General features: G+C 39.5%; 1 protein-coding gene across 2 annotated transcripts in view; it reads left to right on the top strand.

The window, feature by feature from the left end:
* Positions 1–11060: 11060 nt before the first annotated feature.
* The window catches only part of FRRS1 (ferric chelate reductase 1), a 64236-nt gene continuing 57852 nt past the window's right edge, over positions 11061–17444 (top strand). The window contains exon 1 of one of the 2 annotated variants that reach the window (XM_060202136.1): positions 11061–11096. The gene's annotated coding sequence lies outside the window, so the exon portion shown is untranslated. The remainder of the gene's footprint in view (positions 11097–17444) is intronic. The other variant, XM_016190591.2, reaches the window with a different exon arrangement.

The raw sequence follows: 17444 nt of genomic DNA, 5'->3' as shown, positions 1-17444 counted from the left end.
TACCTTCAATTGCTGACAGTACATGCAGTTTCTATGTAGCTACTGCCACCAGGTGGCTATTAACATTTATTGAATTGAAACTACTGTTTTCCTGTTAAAACTGCTTTTAAGCAAAAATACCAAAAGCTGTGCTGCCATATCTCTGTTTTAATGGCCTTTAGCCTCAGCTGGACTCCCACATTCCTAAGGTGAATAATAGATTACAAGTATAAAAAAGCAATCCAAAATATTATGGTAATTTCAAATCACTTCAAAAGAGAATGTATTTCATACAGTGTCATGAAACATGAAGACTTTGTAGATACTGATTAAGAAATGTTAAAATACCATTAAGAGTACTATGAATGATTTTTGAAGTTTTCAATTTTGCAATCTGTTTGCAGGCAAAACGAGGAGGACCTGATGCACAGGAGATGGTACAGTGGGTAGAGTGCTGGACTTGTGTGCTTGGGGTCCCAAGTTTGATCCCTAGCATCACATATGCCAGAGTAGTTGATGTTCTGGCTCTCAATCTCTCTCTCTCTCTAACAAATATGCCAGAGTTATTGATGTTCCCTCTCTTTCTCTCATTAATAAAGAAATAAATTTTAACATTAGGGAAAGTGATTAAAGGCTACAGAATAGAATATGTTATTCAACTTGACTATGAGGAACTTCTTGATAGAAGATGAGAGGGAATGTGGGATTTGAGGTCCTATTATTCTCTACTTGTACAGGACAGAATTTATACTTAAGACAATTACATGGAAGTTTGGGTATTATATTCAATATATATCCAAATAATAAGAAGTAAAAAAATAAAAACATAACAATAAATAGAAACCGACCTGCATGCTTTGTTTTAATAAAAATCAAAACTCTGCCATTCAAACAGATGTCACCATTTCCTATTTCTTCCCACTCCTCTTGAACTTTCTCTCTGAATTCATCAAAATTTTTCTTTGAAAAGACAGATTGAAGAGATACAGTTCTGGATATTGCTTCATTTGCCAACTGAGAGGTAAGTGTTTTACTGATTCAAGTCAAAGGTTTATCCAATTTATCCGATTTTTAGTCTTATTATCTGCATCTTGGGGAAAAATATCCTATTTTAGATTAAAGAACAAATGTGACCCACTGAGAGTATCAGAGATTTCAGCCTCAGAGAAGGCAGCCGAAGTGACTGCTTACTCTGCAACTTATTCTTAGAACCCAGATAACTGTAGCTCTGCTGCAGGTTTGTTGGAGGTGAGTGATTGGAGGAGAGTATCAAGTAGAAGATGAGGTAAAGAAAGAGGAGACAAAAGTGGACTAGAATCAGCATATGAAAAAACCACTTATGGTAGAAGGCAATTACATTTGCCAAGAGATAGAAAAGTCAGAAGAAGTCTAAGGTAAATGCCAGTGAATTCCTGGCAATGTAAAGCAGCAAGGGTAATTCTTAGGCTCCTAAGGAAGTATCCTGCCTCATTTTATACAGATCATCTACGCCAGTGGGACTGTGTCATTGTCTTGTGCCACTTTGTGATTTTTACTAGGAAAATAATATCCATGTCCTATATTTGCCTGACTGCTCTAATTCCACAGTGTTACTCACTTCTCTTTTTTACTTCCTCTTATCTCCAATAATCATCATGTTTCCAAACTAGGGGACTGGATGAGTTATGGTGGGGAATATACTGAACTGATATAGTAAATTAATGGTTTTGGCAAAGAAAATGGAGTAGGAAAGTGTCAAGTAGTATTTTGACTTTACAGTTTCAATTTTTTTTTAAAAAATTTTTATTTAAGAAAGGATTAATGAACAAAAACATAAGGTAGGAGGGGTACAACTCCACACAATTCCCACCACCCAATCCCCATAACCCACCCCCTCCCATGATAGCTTTCCCATTCTCTAGCCCTCTGGGAGCATGGACCCAGCGTCGTTGAGGGTTGCAGAAGGTAGAAGGTCTGGCTTCTGTAATTGCTTCCCCCCTGAACATGGGCGTTGACTGGTCGGTCCATACTCCCAGTCTGCCTCTCTCTTTCCCTAGTAAGGTGTGTCTCTGGGGAAGCTGAGCTCCAGGACACATTGGTGGGGTCTTCAATCCAGGGAAGCCTGGCCAGCATCCTGGTGGCATCTGGAACCTGGTGATTGAAAAGTGAGTTAACATATGAAGCCAAACAATTTGTTGAGCAATCATGGATCCCAAGCTTGGAATAGTGGAGAGGAAGTGTTAGGGAGGTACTCACTGCAAACTCTAGTGTACTTCTGCTTTCAGGTATATATTTTGCAGTAGTTTATGGATACGTGTGCACATAAGCTCTCTCTCACAGAAACTGGTGTATATCTAGGTTATGGGACTTTGTTAGAAAGTGAACCACCTGAGATGAAATTAGAGTGTACTATAAAAGGAAAGGTCTCACCTGAGTAATGAAGCTGAAGGGTTGTCATTCCACACGTGAAGTCTTTGGATACAGTCTGAGGTGAAGCATGTTGAGGTGGCAGTCGTTGCGTTGCTTAGGTTGTGATCGGCGGATGCAATATTATTTGGTTTGGATTGGGAGATGCATATGGGAAAGTGGGCCCTATCCAAGGGTTCCAGGACTGGGGGAAGTAGGGGTTCTATAGTGGAGATGTAAGGTTCCTGCTGTCTTAGGGTTCAAAAAGACAATCGATAGTTAATATTATCATCACATTATTTGGTAATTGGGCTAACTTTGAAAAGTCCTTTTGTTATGGTTTGCTGTACAGTATCCAGTATCTTGTATATAGCTGTGCTATTGGATGCTTCTAACCTACTTGGTCTAGGCTTTTGAGAGAGTCCGCATATCAAATACACAGCCTATATATTAAAAAGATTCAGTTTGTCTTTTGAGAAACTTTGAGACATACAATTGATTTCCCCCCTCTCATATTAATTAACTAGTGATTTATATGTCTACATTTTGCTAGGAGTGTACATAAACACCATTCCCACCACCAAAGGACTGTGACCCATCCCTCCCGCCCACTCCCACCCCCCATTGGCCCAGGAAGCTGCATGTCTACCCCTCACCACTAGGTTTTTACTTTGGTGCCCTACTTACAATTTGGTCAGGTCCTGCTTTTAGTTTCCCTTTCAGATCTTCTTAGTCAGCTTCTGTTGATGAGTGGGATCATCCCATACTCATCTTTATCTTTCTGACTTAGTTCACTTAACATAATTCCTTCTAGCTCTGTCCAAGATGGGTCAGAGAAGGTGGGTTCATTGTTTTTGATAGCTGCATAGTATTCCACTGTGTATATATACCACAGCTTTCTCAGCCACTCATCTGTTGTTGGGCACCTGGGTTGTTTCCAGGTTTTAGCTATTATGAGTTGTGCTGCTATGAACATAGGAGTACACACCTCTTTTTGGTTGGGTGTTATGGAGTCCTTGGGGTATAACCCCAGGAGAGGAATTACTGGATCATATGGAAGGTCCATGTCTAGCCTTCTGAGAGTTTTCCAGAATGCTCTCCACAGAGGCTGGACCAATTTACATTCCCACCACCAATGTAAAAGGGTTCCTCTGTCCCCACAACCTCTCCAGCATTTGTTGCTGCTGTCCTTTTTGATGTATGCCATTCTTACAGGAGTGAGGTGGTATCTTAGTGTTGTCTTAATTTGCATTTCTCTGACAATCAGTGACCTAGAGCAGTTTTTCATATGTTTGTTAGCCTTTTGGATCTCCTCTGAGGTGAATGTTTTGTTCATATCCTCTGCCCATTTTTGGATGGGGTCATTTGCTTTTTTGGTGCTAAGTTTGCTGAGCTCTTTATATATTTTGGTGATTAGTTTCTTGTCTGATGTCTGCCATGTGAAGATCTCCCATTCTGTGAGGGGTCTCTCTGTTTGTTTAATAGTTTCTTTGGATGTGCAGAAGCTTTTCAATTTGATGTAGTCCCATTGGTTTGTTTCTGCTTTAGTCTTCCTTGCAATTGGGTTTGATTCATCAAAGATGTCCTTGAGGTGTAGGTGGGAAAGTGTTTTACCAATGTTTTCCTCTAAGTATTTGATTGTTTCTGGTCTGACATCTAGGTCTTTGATCCATTTGGAGTTGATTTTTGTTTCTGGTGAGATAAAGTGGTTCAATTTCATTCTTCTGCATGTTTCAACCCAGTTTTCCCATCACCATTTATTGAAGAGAGCCTCCTTTTTCCATTTAATCCTTTGGGCCCCCTTATCAAAGATTAGATGCCCATAGGTGTTGGGATTTACTTCTGGGCTTTCAATTCTGTTCCACTGGTCTGTGTGCCTATTTTTGTTCCAGTACCATGCTGTTTTGATGAGGATGGCTTTATAATATAGTTTAAGGTCTGGGAGTGTGATGCCTCCATTTCTGTTTCTTTTCCTTAAGATGGTTTTGGCAATTCTAGGTGTTTTCAGTACAGTTTCAATTTTTATTTTCTTTTACTTTTTTAAAGTTTAATGTTTTTAATGATATTATCAATAAATAATGACACACACTATGAAAGGAGAAAGTGGTTGCATTTTTTTTCTATTTGATTTGACACAACAGAAATTGAGAGGGGAGAGGAGATAGAGAGAGAGAAAGATAGATACCTACAAGCTTTGCTTCACCACTCATAAAGCGTTGTCTCTGCAGGTGGGGTATGGGGGCTTGAATCCAGGTCCTGTGCATGGAGTATGTGCTCTTAACCAGGTGCTCCACTGCTCAGCCCCAGTTATTGCTCTTTTAAAAAATATGCTAAAATTAATATGTATGGGAATATAATAGAATTTATGTGGTGGAAATATTTTGTATTATATAGTTCTGTTAAAAAGTTTAGGAAAGGGGCCAGGTGGTGACGCACCTGGTTGAGCCATGTTACATGTTGCAGTGCAGAAGGACCCAGGTTAAAGCTCCTGGTCCTCACCTGCAGGGGGGGAAGCTTTGTGAGTGGTGAAGTAGTGTTGGAAGTGTCTGTCTCTCTCCTTCTCTATCAGCCTCTTTCTGGTCAATTTCTAGCTGTCTGTATCCAATAACTAAATAAAGATAATTTAGAAAAATTTAAAAAGTTTAGGAACGACATTTAAAAAACCATATTGCTAAAGGAGAAATTTTATTTTATTTCATTTTTTTCAAGAAAATTTTTTTTATTGATTTAGTAATGATCTACAAAACCTAAAGGAGCAATAATATAATGTTCAACAACTTTTCACATACAGTTGAAATATTTTTATAATATGCTAAAAACATGAAAAAACTTACAAGGAGGAAAATAATATATACTGGTATATAAATAACACTGCAAATATTGCTGATTGTCCCTCCCATTGTTTATTTCAGTTGTCCACTCCACGGAAGTTTATTCTATCATAAACTTTATATCTATCATTCTAATCTTCTTAACACTGCTATGTACATTTGCGGCTATAATACTATTGTATTGCTATTTTGTATGTTTAACACTTTATAGAAATTGAGTGCATGATACACACTTCACATGTTAATATGTAGTCTTATTTTATGCATATTCTCTTCTATGTCATATCCCATTATGGGAACATGAGAAGGTTGATTCCAGGAATTTGGATTTGGATATCTTTTTTGGAGAGAAGGGTGGCAGGGGCATTGTTCAGCCTACAGCAACTGTAGACAAAGGAGTTCAGTTTTGAATGGTGAGAGTTTCAGCTACCTTGGCAGAAATTAAAACAGGACACTAATTTGCTACTGTAAAAAAGGATGAGGGTTGTAATTATATGTCAGGGTTTATTAACATCAAGGAACATATTTGAAGCTGTGAGAGTGTATGTACTTATGCAAGAATAAATCAAATGACTCTTCATAAAACATATAATGTTGGGAAGTGGATAAAAAGCCCAGTCAGGTCAGAGGTCTGGAAATCAGTGATAATTGTATGTCTACAGGAAGATGGGGGTTTATCATGTATTCATTCTATCTTGTCTATCTATCTACCTATCTTTCATCTTTCACCTAAGATATTACAGTATACTAAAGATAGAGCCAACTTGAAAATGAGAGGAAAGGGGGAACCTGAGAGGCACAGAGAGAAACCTGCAGCACTGCTTCACCACTCATGAAGCTCCCCGTTCTTGGAGGTACCAGGTGTTTGAACCCAGGTTCTCAGGCATAGTGTTGTGTGCACTCAACCAGGTGTGCCACTCCTGAAGAGTGAAGTTTTGTTCTATAATGGGAACTATTTATAGAAAGGGATTAATTATAACCATATAAAGCTACTAATATGTCACCACCACCTGATGCTTTATATAGAACTGAAGATCAACTGTCTTAGTTTTATCTATTTACAACCAACAGTTTATTTTTTAATGGTCAGAGACATTTTTTAAACAATATTTTATCTATTTTAATGAGAGATACAGAGAGAAAGATACAGTAAGAGAGGTCAGAACACTGATCAATTCTGTTTTATGGTGGTGCTAAGGATTGAACCTGGGACTGAAGAGCCTTGGGCATGAAAATCTTGCTGCCTCCCTAGATGACCTAGCAATTTTAAGACAGAAAAGTAGTTGTTTATTTTAAACCGTCTCTCTAAAATCCTGCTTAGGGGCTTTTTGCAAATGGTGGCTATTTCTTAAGGAGAATTTAAAAATTATTTTAGATGAGCCAAGTGGCGTTCCTTTAACATTCCTCTGTGTCCTTACCCTGATGTATACATCTTGTGGCTGCTCCTTGTGAAACTGAAGCATGATTCCTATTATCAAGTAGGAATCTATTTATTAAAATAAATAAATAATAAAATGGGTGAGGAATAGTGCAGGAGTTTATTCAGCAGATTTTTATGCCAAAGTCACCAGAAGTCCCAGATTCATTCCCTTGCACCCAGCACCACCAAGTCAGAACTCTGCAATGTTTCTATAAGAAACAAAACAAAGGGAGTTGGGCGGTAGTGCAGCAGGTTAAGCGCATATGGTGCAAAGTGCCAGGACTGGCTTTAGGATCCCGTTTCCAGGCCCTGGCTCCCCACCTGCAGGGGAGTCGCTTAACAGGTGGTGAAGCAGGTCTACAGGTGTTTATCTTTCTCTCCCCCTCTCTGACTTCCAACCTCTTTCCATTTCTCTCTGTCCTATCCAACAACAACGGCATCAATAACAACAACAGTAAAAATCAATAAATAAAATATATTTTTGTTGGTATGTTCCCTTCCCCCTGACCTCTGAGAAGAATTGGTTTGCCCCTTGCTAGTTTCACGCCCTGCTTTCTCCCTGCCCCCTATGCTAAGGATGGGCAGAGTCCCAGCAGCAGCGGCGGAGAGAGGATGATGGAGAAAAGCACATGGTGTGGTGATTTGCCCGTTCGTGAATAAAGATTAAACTGCGTTCTCAGCCCAGCCGTGTGTCTCTGGTCATCTCTGTTGCCCGCCCGTGAAGCCAGCCCAGATAAAACAACATAAAACAACATATGGCGCCCAACATGGGGCCGGACCTGCGCATCTCTCAGATAAGTGAAGACAATTTGGCTACCTATGCACTATGGCCTTCTCTTCTGCTTGTGAAGAGATCTCCAAAGGCATCTGCCCTTTCTTCACGAGAATGTTTTGCTGTTTCTGGAACATTTATCTCTGGACCACTCTGTGGTTTCTGCCCAACGCCAGCCCGCAAGAGCCCGACGCCAGCCCGCATGAGCCGGCCTTCTGCCGCGTGGCATGGGGCACTGGGCGTGGGCTCCCTCCATGCTGCTTGGCCACTGTGAGCAGGGCAGCAGACATGGCAGGGCCATGGGGCAGGGCTGTGGCAGCCTATCATGGCTGCCACCCCAGTGCACCTCGGCCCGCGCCTTCTGCACAGCTGGCCCGCCCGCCCTCGTGCTATGAAGTCTGGACAGATCCCGGACCACCTGGAGACTGCGGGCTCCCTGCCGAAACTGGGTCCCCTGGCCGAGATCTCCAGCTTGGGTCTGAAGGCAGACGAGCTAAAATATGCAGAGATTCATCCAGAGATTGCAACCTGCAATTCCTAGAAGTGAAGCTGCCCAAGAGGCCACCGCTGGACAATGCACTCCCAGAACGGCTAAGACAGTATAGATCTAAATTCGTGTTTAAAATGACATGTCTTGTAACAAAAGTTTCTCTCCTTGTATATTGAAGACCATGTGTATGTGTGTGTTTAAAGTTTGGTAACATTAACTTTAAGGTTAAGAATATAACTTTAAGGCTAAATTCTTACCAGGCAAAGTTAAATGAAAAAGGTTTTCAATGTAATTCTCATAAAGATAAAATTAACTTACATTTAAAGTCTGAGGTAAAAATTAGTTAACAATATATTTTAACTAAGTTGGTCTAAACAAAACCTGCGCACACCTAGGGTGTGTCTCCATCTTAAATGGGTGTAACAAAAGGTTAAATAGATTTGTTGATATGTAAAACTCTCGATTACCTTCCCTATTAGAAATGGTAGATTAGTGGTCCGGGAGGTGGCGCAGTGGCTAAGGCACTGGACTCTCAAGCATGAGGTCCTGAGCTCGATCCCGGCAGCACATGTGCCAGAGTGATGTCTAGTTCTTTCTCTCTCTCCTCCTTTCTCATTAATAAATAAAATCTTAAAAAAAAAAAAAAAAAAAAAAAGAAATGGTAGATTACACAATGGCTATGCTAATGATACTCATGCCTGAGGTTTTCTTTCCTTGATTCTCATGTTTACCTTTTCACATTCTATTGTTTAAACTTTAACCAACCTTAAAATCACTCTAAAAAAGACTTCTAATTGTAATAGTTATCAATTGTGATAAACTTCTAACCTGCTACAAGTTTGTTTCATAGTAAGTAAATTGCAGCTGTCAAGTTCTCTACAGAAAAGCAGAATTCCGGCAGTGGACCTTCCTCATATAATGCTCCACCCCCTGGCATTCTTCCGTGGACATCTGCTTTCGACTGGCACTCCTATTGGACTCACTGGTCTCAAACACTGACTGCAGCCAGCTGCCTTTGGGACTCTAGGCCGTTCCCCGCCCCCATGCTATAAAATGCCTGTCGAGGCAAGTACGCCCCCCAGAGGCAGGAAATATATATATTTTTTAAGCTGATAAAGTTTTGCCCACAGAGGCAAAAAAATGGCCCCCTCAGGCCCTCCCTTGGCAGCACACTGGTTCTTGTTACTTGCTTACATGTTTCTCCATGTTTGTGCCAGTTTCTTTTTTGAAAATGCCTGTACAATATAGGTTTCTGTTCACCCCACACCCCTGATACTGTGGTCATTTAGTTAAAAACAGAAGGGGGAATTGTTAGTATGTTCCCTTCCCCCCGACCTCTGAGAAGAATTGGCTTGCCCCTTGCTAGTTTCGCGCCCCACTTTCTCCCCGCCCCCTATGCTAAGGACGGGCAGAATCCCAGCAGCAGTGGTGGAGAGAGGTTGATGGAGAAAAGCACATGGTGTGGTGATTTGCCCGTTCGAGAATAAAGATTAAACTGCGTTCTCAGCCCAGCCGTGTGTCTCTGGTCATCTCTGTTGCCCGCCCGTGAAGCCAGCCCAGATAAAACAACATAAAACAAAATATATTTTTTTAAAAAGAAAGCAAAACAAAACAAAAGAAAAAACAGAATAGACAAAGTGATATATTAGTAGTTGTTGGTGACATGCTAATTCTGTCTATAAAACAGAGAAATGGATTTAGCCATATTTAAGCCCATACAATAACACAAATTGGTGCTTGAATACATAACTGCAGATAATGCTTTATGAACCCCCTAGACTTTATCTCTCTAAGCACTTACTGACAAAACTTAGTTTTCATTTGATGGGTTTTCAGCTGTCAACTTTTTTGTGCTTGTTTTCCTTGGTATTTGTCTCATTTCATCCTTGAACTTTGCAGGTAGACAGATGTGTTTCAAAACTATGCTCTAACTTGTTTCTTGTAATTGATTTGCAGCAATAAAACATGATTATACACGAAAGGGCTGTGGGTGGTAATTCACAAGAAAAACAAAAGTTGTTAGAATTCCTTGATCAGATATCTTAAGTTTTGCATTTTGTTGCCCTGTTTCTGAAAATAACTTGGAGATGCTCCTGATTGGACTCCCTTGAGCCTAATCCTTCTTTTGCTCTATGAAAATACGAGTAGGTGGCGGTAAGATATGGTTATGCAAATAGTTATGCAAAAAGACTTTCATGCCTGAAGCTGTAGTCCTAGGTTCAATCCCCAGTACTACCCATAAACCAGAACTGGCCAGTGCTCTGGTGTTAAAAAAAATAAAAATAAGAAAGCAACAAATAATTGTTGTATTTTGTAGATAACATTTTGTAAGAATTTTCCCCAGATTAAGCAATTACTTGATAATAAATTATTATTTTAGATCATTTATATGTGCTTATTGTCAACTATCATCATAGTGCAAGGTGAGTGTGACTATGTCTGCTTTGTAGTTTAAACATTAATCAGTCTGAAGTGTAGTATCTAATATTTTCAAACATGTAGTCTTTTTCCCAGCCTTAATATTCTCTTTTGCAAAAGAATCTTATGAAAAACAAAGCAAACAAACCCTTTAGTTTCCAGTATATCTATTGCAAAATAAAATAATTCATTTACATTTTGTTATTTACACTTTGCAAGCATTCAGTTCTATGCAATCCAATTCTTTTGCACCCTTTATAGTTAATTGAAATCACTTGCTATTTATTCCTTAGGTAGGGTTGCTAGGCAAAATGCAAGCTATACAAGGTAAGTTTAAATTTCAGAAAAATAATGTTACTGTAAGTAGTTCCCAAATATTGTGCAGTACAATGCCTATATTAAAGAATGGTTGACTGCTAGTCTCAAATTATAATCTAGTGGGCATTTGTATTTTAATTTGTTCAAGTTGACAATGCCATCTAATCACAGATAGTCTCCTTTTTCTTTACTTAGCAATTACAAAGACAAAGTGCGGATTTGCAAATGGCTTAGTAGTTAAAGACAAACTATACTTTTCTTAGTGAAACAATTACTACTGATAGTATCTCTTCCTGCAAAACAAAACTCAATTCTCAGAGGTGAATCTTAAAAGCAGCACTGGTCTTGCAAATCAAGTTTCACAGCTTAGTTTGGGAATGTTCCCTACCAATTACTGGCTAAACTGGCCCCACCCAGTTGTTGAAATGTGATACAAGTTGTAACAAAACCGGAAGTTGGTTAGGCTGCCTTCACTTCTCAGGGGTAAGTGCCTCGAGTATTCTTTATATTAGAGCTCTTTGCAGACCTTTAAAAAGTGAATTCAAGTAGGTGACAGTACTGAAAGTAGGCACCTGTACTGAATGCTAGACAGTGGGAAACTTGGTTGCTTTTTTACAATCGAGGTCCTGGAGCTTATCTTGAAGTAAATGAGGGTTCAGGAATCATTTAGGCTAGTAATATGTGCCGTGACTTTGACTAAGGAACTTTACTCCTCCCAGAAGACTGGTTGTAGTTAGAGTCAACTTTTGGTTCATTTTGAAAAGCATTGCCTTTGTTCATGCACAAGATTTCAATTTTCATTTTAAAATGTGGGGACTTCTTTCTGTTTTAAAACTTATTGCTATATTTACTATAAGAGTATTAATATTACTTAGAACCTTATCAGGTTTTTGAAGCTTCCTTTAATCTAGAAATTTTAGCTCACTATACTCTTTGCTGATGGGGTACCTTTAGAATTTCAGAAAGGCTCTTGCCTTATCTTTTACCATCACCACCACCCCCTTTTGGACTTGAATAAAAGTTTTATTGTGCAATTCAAGACTGGAGTCTAACTGAATCCAAGCCCCATTTCTCCAAGGAGTATGCATCCACACAGTAGGGAGGGTGGGAAAGCCAGGAGCTTGATTTGGGGGCAGTTAGGGGGAAGGGCAAAGAGAACCCCCCTTTCCACCTCCTATATCCCTTCCTCTAGGACCATTGGGCTCTTAATTTTAATTAATCTTCGCCCTTCCCAATTCAGTATTTTCCTTAGGAGGCAAAGGGGCCCTTTGATTTGTAAATATATGATGAAGGATATTTCTTACTAAGCTTTATGAAAAGGTTGAATTTATTTAAAAAGTTTTTTGGTTCAGATTTTCTCCCATATGAATTAAGAAATAATAATAATAATGTGGAAAGACTCAACTGTGGATAATGCAGAAGTCAGGTCTAAAATTCTATCTACTGGTTTATTGAAAACAGTGAACTAGACTTGTTAAAGGATTATTTTTCTGGAACATGCATTGTACAAGTATTGTTTTTAAGGCAGTCGGCATAACAGGAGACGAGTAGAGTCCTTGCTGCTGCCTCTGAAGTTTTCCATAAGACATCTCACCAGTTTTGACAGAAAAAATTGTGATAAAAATTTTTGGTATTAAACAAATAAAAGAAGGTTATGGGAAGAGAGCACTTATATAAGGTTGGCAAATTAGGTAAGTCTCCAAGGAATTTGATTTTCTAGAAAATATTTGTTTATTAATGATACACAGAGAGAGAACCTAAGCATCACTTCGATATTGCTGTGCTTCTAGGTTTAACTTGTTAGCCACTGTATTACTTCCCAGCTCAGAGGAACTGGATTTCATTTTATTAAAAAAATATTTATTTGATAAAGTCAGAGAGAAATTGAGAGGGGGAGGGGAGACAAGGCAAGAGAGGGGCTGGGTGGTGGTGCACCTGGTTGAGTGCACATATTACAATGTGCAAGGACCTGGGTTCGAGCCCCCGGTCCCCACCTGCAGGGGGAAAGCTGCACAAGTGGTGAAGCCATGCTGCATGTGTCTCTCTGTCTCTCTCCCATTCTATCACCCCCTTCCCTCTTGATTTCTGGCTATCTCTATCCAATAAATAAATAAAGATAAAAGGAGAGAGAGAGAGAGAGAGAGGGAGAGAAACACCTGCAGCACGGTTTCATTGCTTCTGCACCTTTCTCCCTGCTGGTTGAGGGCTGGGAACTTGAACCTAGGTCCTTGTGCACTGTAATGCCTGCTCAACCAGGTGTAGTGTTGCCCGGCTTCTAGGCACTGGATTTTAATAAAAGATGTTTTTTTGCTGGACACAGTGCTATATGTCTCATAGGTGCTACTTGTCACAAAATCCCTTGCTTGATATTAGTAGCATTGCCACTAAAAAAAATTGAGAAAACTAAGGTCTGGTGAGATTAAATTGCTTAAGATGGTTGAAGGGATTTATTTAAACTCAAGTCTATGTGATTTTATAGTCAATACTGCTTCCTGATTCATAGGACACAGTAGTTGATAGTGTAGAGCTAAACCAAACTGGAGTCATTTAGGTCAAATACAAAAATGGAGCCAGTGGATGCAAAGGAAACCCAACTCAGTCTATTGTTATTATTATTATTATTATTTTCATTATTATCATTTTTTTTTCCAGAGCATCATTCACCTTTGTCATAAGGTGGTGTGGAGGATTGAATCTGGGACTTTGGATCCTTAGAAATGAGAATCTCATTCCATAACTATTATGCTATCTACCCTGCCCTTAATCCAGTATTAAGAAGGCTATTTGGTAACCAGTCAACTATAAAAGTCAAACCATTTATGTATTTATTCCATAACAATCTCTTAGTCTCTGAGATTCAGGATTTGTTGCTCTGTTAGTTTTGGGCTTCCTGGTCTGCAAACCTTGCAGAACCTTTGAAAACCTTGAAACCTTGAAAACCTTGCAATACCTCATCTTTATGCTTTGTTTTATTTTGAATTCAGTGTGTGTCTGCTATTTTTTTAAACAATGATATTTTAAATTGACCTTGAGAAAGCAATTTTATTATAAAAAATCAAATAAAAATAAAGAAAAAGAAAACAAAGACTTTGCAATTATAATATATATGTACATGCATACACAGAGAAGTAGAGGCAGAAGAGAGTGAAAGAGTTCATGGCACTGAAAGCTTTCTTCAGTGCAGTGGGGACTGGGCTTGAACTTGGATCATGCATAATTATAGTCTTTACATTTGCATGTTTTGTATTATTTTAGTTATCCATTTTCTTCCTTCCTTTCTTCTTTCTTCCTTCCTTCCTTTCCTTTTCCTTCCTCCCTTCCTCCCTCCCTTCCTTCCTTCTTCCTTTCTTTTAAAAAAAATTGTATTTATTTATTTATTGGATAGAAACAGCCAGAAATTGAGAGGGGAGGGGGAGATAGAGAGGGAGACACCTGCAGCCCTACTTCACCACTCGCAAAGCTTTCCTTCTGCAAGTGGGAGCTGGGGGCTTGAACTCAGGTGTAACATGTGTGCTCAACCAGGTGTGCCACCACCTGGACCCTCTCCCTTTCTTTCTGTCATTCTTTTTTCCCTTCTTTTTCTTTCTGATAGTGACTGAGAGAAATTAGAGAGGGAGAAAGGAAAAGAGGAGTGAGATTAGAGAGATTCCTGCAGCACTGTTCCACCACTTAGGCAGCTTTTCTTCTGCAGCTTGAACTAAGGTCCTACATAAAGGAACGTGCGTGCTCTATTGGGTGCACCACCATTCTGCCCCTGTATTAGAGACAGAAATTGAGAGAGGAGGGGGAGGTAGAGAGGGAGAGAGAGCATAATGGTTACGTGAAGAAACTCTCATGTCTAAGGCTCCAAAATCCCAGGTTCAGTCACCCAGGACCACCATAAGCCAGAGCTGAGTAGTGAGTATTCTGGTAAAAAAAAAAAAAAAAAAAAAAAAAAAAAAGGGAGAGAGACACTTGCAGCCCTGTTTCACCACTTGTGAAGATTTCAACCCGGGTTCTTGCACACTATCATGTGTGCACTTAACCAAATGCACCACCACCTGCCCCCTACCCCGCCCCCAGCACCCAGGATTTTTTATATTATGAAACTTCACGCTTAAGAAATACACATAACACAAGGTAAAGAGAGGAAGTCAACTTCTTTACCCATACTGAAAACTCCACTAAGGGGTAAGCACTATTGAAGACTGATAAAATGTGGAATAGAGGGTCTTTCTCCTTTTTAAGTGTGGATTTTTTTGTATGTTATATATCATTTTGTAACTGCTTGTTTTTATTGGTTTCAGCAGTGTTTCTACTTCGTACATGTAGATTTATGTTTTTTTTTAAGTATTTATTTATTCCCTTTTGTTAGTCTTGTTTTTTGTTATAGTTATTATTATTGTTGCTATTGATGACATCGTTGTTGGATAGGACAGAGAGAAATGGAGAGAGGAGGGGAAGACAGAGATGGGGAGAGAAAGATAGACACCTGCAGACTTGCTTCACCGCTTGTGAAGCTACTCCCTTGCAGGTGGGGAGCCGAGGGCTCGAACTGGGATCCTTACTCCGGTCCTTGCGCTTTGCGCCATGTGCGCTTAACCTGCTGTGCTACCGCCTGACTCCCGTAGATTGATATTTTATTAAATACTTAAAGCACTTAAGAGAATATCTCTCTTAGAAAGCATTCAGTAATTATTGTATTTGTCATTGTCTACTCCATATCATTCACTTAAATCAATATGTGGTACCCTGTAATTTGGATGTCGCAGTTTTTCACTTAACCATTAAAATAAACCAAACTACCACTACATTGTATAGATTTCATTTTTCTCTAACCAAACTAAAATTGAAAATAAACTGTGTGTGCCTTTTGTGTTATGTGTCGTTTCCCCCACCTACAGTTTTTCAGTCTTTTGCCTTTCCTGTGTGCTAACCACTAATTGATCCTATATTCCAAGTGTTTATTATTGTTTTATATAGTTTATCTGTTAGTATACTATACACAAGAGTGAAAGCATACCTTGTTTCTCTTTGTTCCTCTGTTGTATGTTGCTTTGTTTCATAAGTGTCTCTAGTTTCATCTATGTTGTTACAAATAGCTGGATTTTGTTTTGTTTCAGTTGAACTATACATGTTGTACAATATCTTATTTTTCTATTCATTAGTTGATGGACACTTAGACTCTTTCCAATTCTTGGCTACTGTAAATAATAACATAGTTTATATTTGTAGGCAACTAAGTGGCTTTTTTCTTTTTCTTTTTTTTTTCCCTCCAGGGTTGTTGCCGGGGCTCGGTGCCTACACCATAAATCCACTGCTCCCGGACGCCATTTTTTCCCCTTTTGTTACCCTGGTTGTTTTACCATTGTTGTGGTTATTATTATCGTTGTTATTGATGTTGTTGTTGGATAGGGCAGAGAGAAATGGAGAGAGGAGGGGAAGACAGAGAGGGGGAGAGAAAGAGAGACACCTGCAGACCTGCTTCACCGCCTGTGAAGCAACTCCCCTACAGGTGGGGAGCCGGGGGCTTGAACCGGGATCCTTATACCGGCCCTTGTGCTTGGTGCCACGTGTGCTTATCCCACTGAGCTACCTCCTGACCCCCTACTTTTTTTTTAAGACAGGACAGAGAGAAATAGAGAGGGGAGGATAGAGAGAGGGAGAGAAAGGTAGGCACCTGAAGACATACTACACTGCTTGTGAAGCAACAACCCCCCTCCCTTGCAGATGGGGAGCCAGGGGTTTCAACTGGAATCCTTGCATGTGTCCTTGCATTTCATACCGTGTGCGCTTAATCCGGTGTGCCACTCCTGACCCCCCTCTTTTTCGTCTTCTATGCAATGATACACATTTTAAACATAGTTTAGAATAATGTACAGAGATTTTTTTCATAACTTCTATTTTACATTTAACACATGTTAATTTTTTGCATGAGTTTTGAATGAGTAGTAATTTTATAGATGAAGTAATAGAAGCCCAGTTAAAAGACAAAATACCAATGGAGCTTACTCTATGAATAACAAACTGGTACACCGTTGCTAGAATGTTGTAGGTGGGAGGGGTGGAGAATCCTTGAAGTTGGGCTGCACTGAATAGTGTAAACACATTAAGTGTATAATATTTTTTTGTTATTAATTTGGCAATTCCTGGGGAGTCATTTGAAAAAGTTTTTGGGAAGAAGAATGTTATGATGAGAATTGTGCCAATGGAGAATAACCTTGTGGTGTTGTGTAAACCAGATTAGAATGGAGATACAGAAACAGAGTCCAGCTGAGAGTGTTTCTTTAATTTGGGTGACAAGTCATGAAGGATTTACTCATGGGCACAGAGATGAGGAGAAAGCAGATATAATAGAGGGAGAAAGCAAAATGGATAAATAGAAGTGTGGGAGGATGAAGGTGGTGTAGAATTGGTAAGTTGAGATCCAGAAGAGTGGAATCAGATTTTGAGAACTGGGAGGTTTTGAATCTTGCTGTCTAGAAATGTGTTGACAGGTCTTCTCAGATTAGGAAGGTTATGCAAAGATACTACTGAGATAAAGATGCAAAGTTCAACTTTAGGCAAATTGAACTTATCATCTGAATAGAAACACATACATAGTTTGGAATCTGAGTCAGAGCATGGTGGAGTTGTGGGTAGGGTAATAGAAAATTTTATCTATTTTATCTAGGGGAAGTATCCTGGAAGTCATGATCAAGGACTTGCAAGTGCTGAGTCTTCAGAGAAATGTGGAGAAAAAAAATCAAGAGACAGACAACCCCACCAATGTGTCCTGGAGTTCCACTTCCCCAGAGACCCACCCTACTAGGGAAAGAGAGAGGCAGACTGGGAGTATGGACCCACCAGTCA

Source organism: Erinaceus europaeus, chromosome 11, assembly GCF_950295315.1.
Source record: "Erinaceus europaeus chromosome 11, mEriEur2.1, whole genome shotgun sequence".
In the NCBI taxonomy this organism is placed as follows: Eukaryota; Metazoa; Chordata; class Mammalia; order Eulipotyphla; family Erinaceidae; genus Erinaceus; species Erinaceus europaeus.
Note: the sequence above shows the minus strand (reverse complement) of the source record. Positions and strands in the feature narration are given on the sequence as shown.